Source organism: Oryctolagus cuniculus, chromosome 3 (assembly GCF_964237555.1).
Source record: "Oryctolagus cuniculus chromosome 3, mOryCun1.1, whole genome shotgun sequence".
In the NCBI taxonomy this organism is placed as follows: domain Eukaryota; kingdom Metazoa; phylum Chordata; class Mammalia; order Lagomorpha; family Leporidae; genus Oryctolagus; species Oryctolagus cuniculus.
The window spans coordinates 10,258,095-10,265,022 of record NC_091434.1 but is presented as its reverse complement, the minus strand read 5'-3'; the positions used below and the strand labels follow the sequence as shown (position 1 = coordinate 10,265,022).

At 50.2% G+C, this 6,928-nt stretch overlaps 1 pseudogene; it reads left to right on the top strand.

Moving 5' to 3' along the window:
* Positions 1-407: 407 nt before the first annotated feature.
* Positions 408-5,196, top strand: LOC103348931 (uncharacterized; annotated as a pseudogene).
* Positions 5,197-6,928: the final 1,732 nt, after the last annotated feature.

Genomic DNA, 6,928 nt, shown 5'->3' with positions numbered 1-6,928 from the left:
CCCAACGCGCCTGCGATCTGTATCTGTGTGTCAGTGTGGTTGCGTGTTCCGCCGAAAGCTTTCAGCTTGAGGCTGTTATTTTTCAGGTTACTACCTTTGGATGAGAAAAAGAGGACACTCTACACGTTCCTGCTTTGTTCCTTTATCTGACTAACCTTACCTTCCTTCCAAAAATCCCCCTTTTTAACCAGGGACTCTAGGTCCACGATGGGGCAGACGCAGACCACCCCCTCACCATCATAATGGATCATTTCAGAGCTGTGAGGAATAGAGCTTCTAGTTTAAGCGTGGAAATCAGGAAGGACAAACCCGCCACTGGTGGAGAAGGGCCAGTACTGAAGTCTAGGGTTCCCAGTGCCATTGGGCGGCCCGATTTCTCGTAATGGTAGGGCCACCGTGGAGTCGGGATGGGTCACCGTGGCCAGCTTTTGGTGTTGGATGGCCTCCAGAGGGCACTCTCGACCGGTCAGTCGTACGGACGGTTAAGGAGAAAATCTTTCAGAACCGAATGGCTACCCAGATCAAATCCCCTACATTCTTGTCTGGCAAGATCTAATAAATAACCCGCTGGCCTTGCTGGTGCCTCTCCTTCCCGCAGCTAAAAATCTAGCCCTACAGCGCACAGGAACGGGCGAGTCAGCAAAAACCGCACCCCTAAGGGAGGCCACTGCTAAACCCTGAGCCACTAAACCCTCAGCTCCTCTTTACCCAGTCCTGCCTGGCAGTTCAGATCCCCTACCCCATGACCCTCCTCCATACCTTCTCCCTCATCCTAGGCCTGCAGAGCCGGTGAACGAGGGAACACAGGCAGCCCCACTGGAGGGAGAGAGAGAAGCAGGGGCTGACCCAGGGGGACCAGCAGAAAGGACGAGGGGTCAAACCCAACGAGCGGCGAGCCCGCACCATCCCGACTCCACGGTGGCCCTACCATTACGAGAAATCGGGCCGCCCAATGGCACTGGGAACCCTAGACTTCAGTACTGGCCCTTCTCCACCAGTGACCTCTATAATTGGAAGACTCAAAATGCCCGTTTTTCTGACAATCCCAAAGATTTGATTTCTCTTTTAGATAGCATTATGTTTACTCATCAACCCACCTGGGATGACTGCCAACAACTCCTCTGAATCCTGTTTACCACAGAGGAGTGAGAACGAATCCAGTTAGAAGCCAGGAAATTGGTTCCTGGCGACGATGGTGAACCCACAGCCAACCCAGATTAATCAATGATGCTTTTCCTTTGACCAGACCCCCACAAGATGGCTGGGACTACAACACGGCAGAAGGTAGGGGACAGCTATGGGTTTATCGCCAGACTCTAATGGCGGGTCTCTGGGCAGCAGTACACAAGCCCACTAATTTGGCCAAGGTATATGCAGTTAGTCAAGGAAAGACAGAGTCCCCTTCAGGGTATTTAGAAAGATTAATGGAAGCCTTTAGACAGTTCACGCCTATGGATCCAGAGGCCCCCGAAAATCAAGCAGCAGTAGTTATGTTGTTTGTAAATCAGGCTGCTCCTGACATTAAAAAGAAGTTAAAAAATTAGAAGACCTGGAGGGAAAGAACATTCAGGATTTACTTAGGATTGCTCAGAGGGTTTTTAATAATAGGGATGCCCCCAAAGAGAGGCAGTTGAGGGCAACAGAAAAGATGACGAGAGTACTGGTGGCAGCAGTTCAAGGGAAGCAACCACAGGAAAATTCCACACGCCCAAAAATACCCTATAAAAATTAGATAAAGACCAGTGTGCCTATTGCAAGGAGATTGGCCATTGGGCTAGAGACTGTCCAAAAAAGAAAAGGGCCAAGCCAGGCCGATGGCAGGAAACGCCTTCCACGCAACCCCCTGCTGTACTAGTGACTCAAGATTCTGAAGATTAGGGGGGACGGGGTTTGGACCCACTCCCCGAACCCAGGGTAACTCTACAAGTGGAGGGGAATCCTATCCAGTTTTTAGTAGACACAGGAGCCCAGCACTCAGTTCTCACTAGCCCCCGGGGGAAACTATCAGCCACCTCTTCTTGGGTGCAAGGAGCCACAGGGATCAAAAAGTACTCATGGACAACTAAAAGAACTGTGGACTTGGGGACCAAGAGTGTGTCCCATTCTTTCTTGGTCATCCCTGAAAGTCCATACCCCCTTCTGGGGAGAGACTTACTAACTAAAATAGGAGCCCAAATTTGCTTCCTACCTGATGGGCCAAAGGTGACGGATTCACAAGGTGGACCAGTTTCAATATTAACTCTGTCCCTGGAAGATGAATACCGTATTCACCAACAACCTAAGGAGCCTGGACAAGAAATTGACCGGTGGGTCCAGCGCTTCCCCGAGGCATGGGCTGAGACTGGGGGAATGGGACTGGCCGCCCACCGTCCGGCCGTACACATAGAGACAAAACCTGGAGCGGATCCGGTCCGGGTTCGACAATACTTTATGCTCCTAGAAGCAAGAGTGGGAATTACACCCCACATTCGGCACCTCCTAGACCAGGGAGTTCTGCAACGTGCCAATCGGCCTGGAACACGCCTCTACTGCTAGTGTGTAAGCCCACCACAGGGGACTATCAGTCCATACAGGACTTGAGGGAGGTTAACAAAAGAACTATTGATATCCATCCAACAGTGCCAAACCTCAACACCCTTAGTGCTCTCAGTCCCGAAAAACAATGGTATACTGTTTTAGATCTGAAAGATGCTTTTTTTTAGCTTACCCCTAGCACCTAAGAGCCAAGAGCCAAGAGCTTTTCGCCTTCGAATGGACGGACCCAGAAAGAGGCATCAACGGACAGCTAACTTGGACACGGCTGCCACAAGGGTTTAAAAACTCTCCCACCCTATTCGATGAGGCTCTTCATGAAGACCTGAGTGAGTACCGACAGACACACCTAAACCTAACCCTCTTACAATGTGTAGATGATCTACTGATAGCAGCACAGACCCTCGAAGAATGCACCCGAGGAACGGAGGACCTCTTGCACACTTTGGGGAGCCTGGGCTACAGAGCATCCGCTAAAAAGGCCCAACTCTGCAAGACCGAGGTAACATACCTGGGGACCCTATTAAAAGGGGGGCAACGATGGCTGACCCCTGCACGCAAGGAGACTGTGTTCCGAATCCCCCAACCGCAGTCGCAGAGACAAGTTTGGGAGTTTTTGGGATCAGCTGGGTTCTGCAGATTGTTGATCCCTGGGTTTGCTGAATTGGCCAAACCCCTCTACCTGATGACAAAAGATCAGCAGCCCTTCCAATGGACAGAGGAGGCTGAAAAAGCCTTTCAGCAGATAAAAACAGCGCTGCTCTCGGCCCCAGCGCTGGGACTCCCCGATGCCTCCAAGCCTTTTCAACTGTTTGTGGACGAGAGTAAGGGGGTATCTAAGGGAGTTCTGACTCAGCCCATAGGCCCTTGGAAACAGCCTGTAGTGTACTTATCAAAGAAACTTGACTCTGTAGCCACTGGATGGCCCCCTTGTCTCAGAATGATAGCGGCCACAGCTCTGATGGTAAAAGATGCAGACAAGCTAACCATGGGGTAAGAACTGCAGGTCACCACACCCCACGCTGTTGAAGGCCTCCTAAAGCAGCCTCCCAACGGATGGCTTAGCAATGCACGGCTAACTCACTACCAAGGGCTGTTGCTAAACCCTCTCAGAATTTTCTTTTAGCCACCAGCCACCCTAAACCCCGCCTCCCTGCTCCCTGACCCGGACCTGGAGGCCCCACTCCATGATTGTGCTGAAGTGTTAGCCCAGGTGCACGGAGTAAGAGAAGATCTACAAGATCAAGCCCTGCCCAACACTGAGGTAACCTGGTTTACGGACGGGAGCAGCTTCGTGCATCAAGGACAGAGGTATGCAGGGGCAGCGGTGGTTTCAGAGACTGAGATAATATGGGCTGAGCTCCTGCCAGCAGACACCTTGGCACAGAAAGTGGAACTGATAGCCCTAACCCAAGCTTTAAAACTAGGAAAGGGAAAAAGACTTATGGTCTACATTGATAGCCGGTACGCCTTTGCCACTGCCCATATACGTGGGGCTAAATATCGGGAAAGAGGTCTCCTGACATCAGAGGGAAAAACCATAAAGAACAAAGAAGAAATCTTAGTTCTCCTAGCCGCTTTATGGGAGCCAAAAAGATTGGCAATTGTGCATTGCCTGGGCCACCAAAAACCTATAGACCCCGTGTCAAGGGGCAATTATTTTGCTGATCAGACTGCTAAGAAAATAGCTATGTCCCCAATTCAGGCTATAGTCATACAACAATTCCTGATCCAGGACCCAGGAACTTGCCTCCAACGCCCGAGTATACCGAAGAAGATCTGCAATGGGTAAAAACGCTCCCTGAGGCACAGCTCCTTGATGGGTGGTGGAGAGACTCTGAATTTCGCATCATACTCCCCAAAAAACTAGGAGAAAGAGTATTACAAAAAATCCACCACAGCACTCACCTAGGCACCAGGAGGATACAGGACTTAATGAGACAGAGGAAACTACGAATAAAAGAGGCCCCCAGCAAAACTGACCAAATTGTTGTCAAATGCAAAGTCTATCAACTCATGAATGCAGGCAAGAACGTTCAGAATTCTGGAACAAGACAGCGAGGAGATAAACCAGGAGCCTATTGGGAAGTAGATTTGACTGAGGTAAAGCCAGGAAAGTACAGGTATAAATACTTACTAGTTTTTATAGATACCTTTTCAGGATGGGTAGAAGCCTTTCCCACTAAGAATGAAACAACCCAGGTGGTGGCCAAAAAGATACTGGAGGACATCTTACCCAGGTATGGATTTCCAGTAATGATAGGCTCGGACAATGGACCAACGTTTGTTTCTAAGGGGGTCCATGAACAGGTGTGGCCAAAACTGAAAGACCTGTACGAGACAGGGCCTCCTCCGGTGCCCCACAGCTACCGGCTGGGCGACTGGGTATTCGTGAAATGCCACCGACGGGAAAAGTTGGAACCCAGGTGGAAGGGACCCTTCCAAGTCATCTTGACGACCCCCACTGCCCTCAAGGTAGACGGAGTGTCCTCCTGGGTTCATCACACTCACACTAAATCAGCGGACCCATTCCAGGACCTCATAGAACCTCTTACATCCAAGTCGACTTGGAGGGTCGACAAAACCCGAGATAAAAGTCACCCCCTGAAGCTTAGATTGCATCGTATCCCGCAGGCCACAGATCACCCAAGAAATGAGGCCTGACCTCATAAGCCTACTAATTCTGTCTGTTGGGGGGAGAGTGACTTTGGACATCATTCCTCACCAACCTCCACCAGGCTACTGGACCTTGAGTGTGTCGGGAAGAGTAATTGACTGCTATAATGGCACAGGACAGCCCACGTTCACCATAGATCTCTGCACACTGTGGCAGGAAGTGGACACGAGGCTGATCTCCAGGCCCAGAGTTAAGACATTTACCTCACCAGCCGATTGGCATTGGAATCCCGGGGTAAAATTGGTGGGGTGCGGGCAAACTGGTATAGAGGCCAACTTACAACAAACTAAATGGTATGTCTGTCCTGCAGAAACTTCCCCAGACTGTGTGTGGGGCAGTGGGGGCAGGCAATTATTATTGCTATTACTGGGGATGTGAGACAATAGCCTCATGGTTGACTCCTAGGGACAAAATTCTGGAGATGGCCAGAGTGGGTGGGTCAAGTCCTCAAGTGGGAAAAAGACACAATCCAAATTAAGGTAAAAACATGGCAAGGAATACAGAATTCTCAATGGGTTAAGGGAAAAACATGGGGACTGAGACTATATGTCTCCATGTCTGACCCAGGCATTCAGTTTACAATCCAGTGGCGGTCTCAACCGAGCCACACAATTGGGGTGGGACCGAATAAGTTCCTTTGGAGGACCCCAAAAGCGGTGTCCTTTTGTGACGACCCCAGAAACACAGACTCCAGACCAGACGATGCAAAAAAAACAGGAGGCAGTTTTATTTCATTTGCGCAAATGGGCTCTCTACTGGCTGCCGGAAGCAGCGGGGGGAGAGGAGCCCCGAGCAGCTATCTCACACAGCTTTTAAGGGGCAAAACCACAAAATTAACATACCATAGGGTGGTGTAAGTTTATTGGGCAACTACAAGGGGAGGAGGTCATCGAGGAGGAGGAGGAACGGGGGGGCTACGTGTCCTACGTGTCTAAGCTTGGACAAGGGGAGGGGGTCCTTGAAGAGCAGAAAGGGGTGGCTACGTGCCCTACGTGCCTCGCGGTTTTTTTGTTAAGCTTGAACAAGCACAGGGGAGGGGGCTTATGTGCATATCAGGATGTTCTGTCGCCCTTATCTCTGGGTAGAAGCCCTTATCTCTGGGTAGTAGCTATCTGCTTTCTCTGTGAACTTAGTTTACTCCCCATTTCCCAGGACTGTTTCTGGAATTGCTTGTCTCAATTTCTGTTTTTGTTTTTTGTTTTTTTTTTATTTTATTAAGGCCATTTTTTATGGCGGCTCTCGGCCGCTCCTTTCACCTTATTCCCGAGCCTGAGCCCTCACCAACCCAAAAACCCAGACCCAATCCAAGTCCTCCTCCCCAAGTAAAAAAAGGACAAGGACCGACCCATTATGACCAGCCGAGGCAAAGGTTCAAAATCAAAAGAGGCACGCAAAGACAGGGCCGGACCTGCCTCAGCCAGTAACAGGAAAAAGTCAAAACCCCAACAATCTGGTCCGCTGTGGCAACTCTTAAATAGTGCTTATATAGCCTTGAATGCTTCTTTCCCTAACTTAACTAATTCCTGCTGGCTGTGTTATCAGGCCTCGCCACCCTATTATGAGGTGTCAGCTGTGACAAGTCTCTCACTCTCTGGGACAACCCAAGAGGGCTGCCGCTGGCAGAGACAGATGGAATCTGGGACTGTTAGGCAGGAAGTTAGGTATGAGCTTATGTGTGTGTGACAAAGGCCTCCAGAGAAGACTCTACGTCCAGCACAT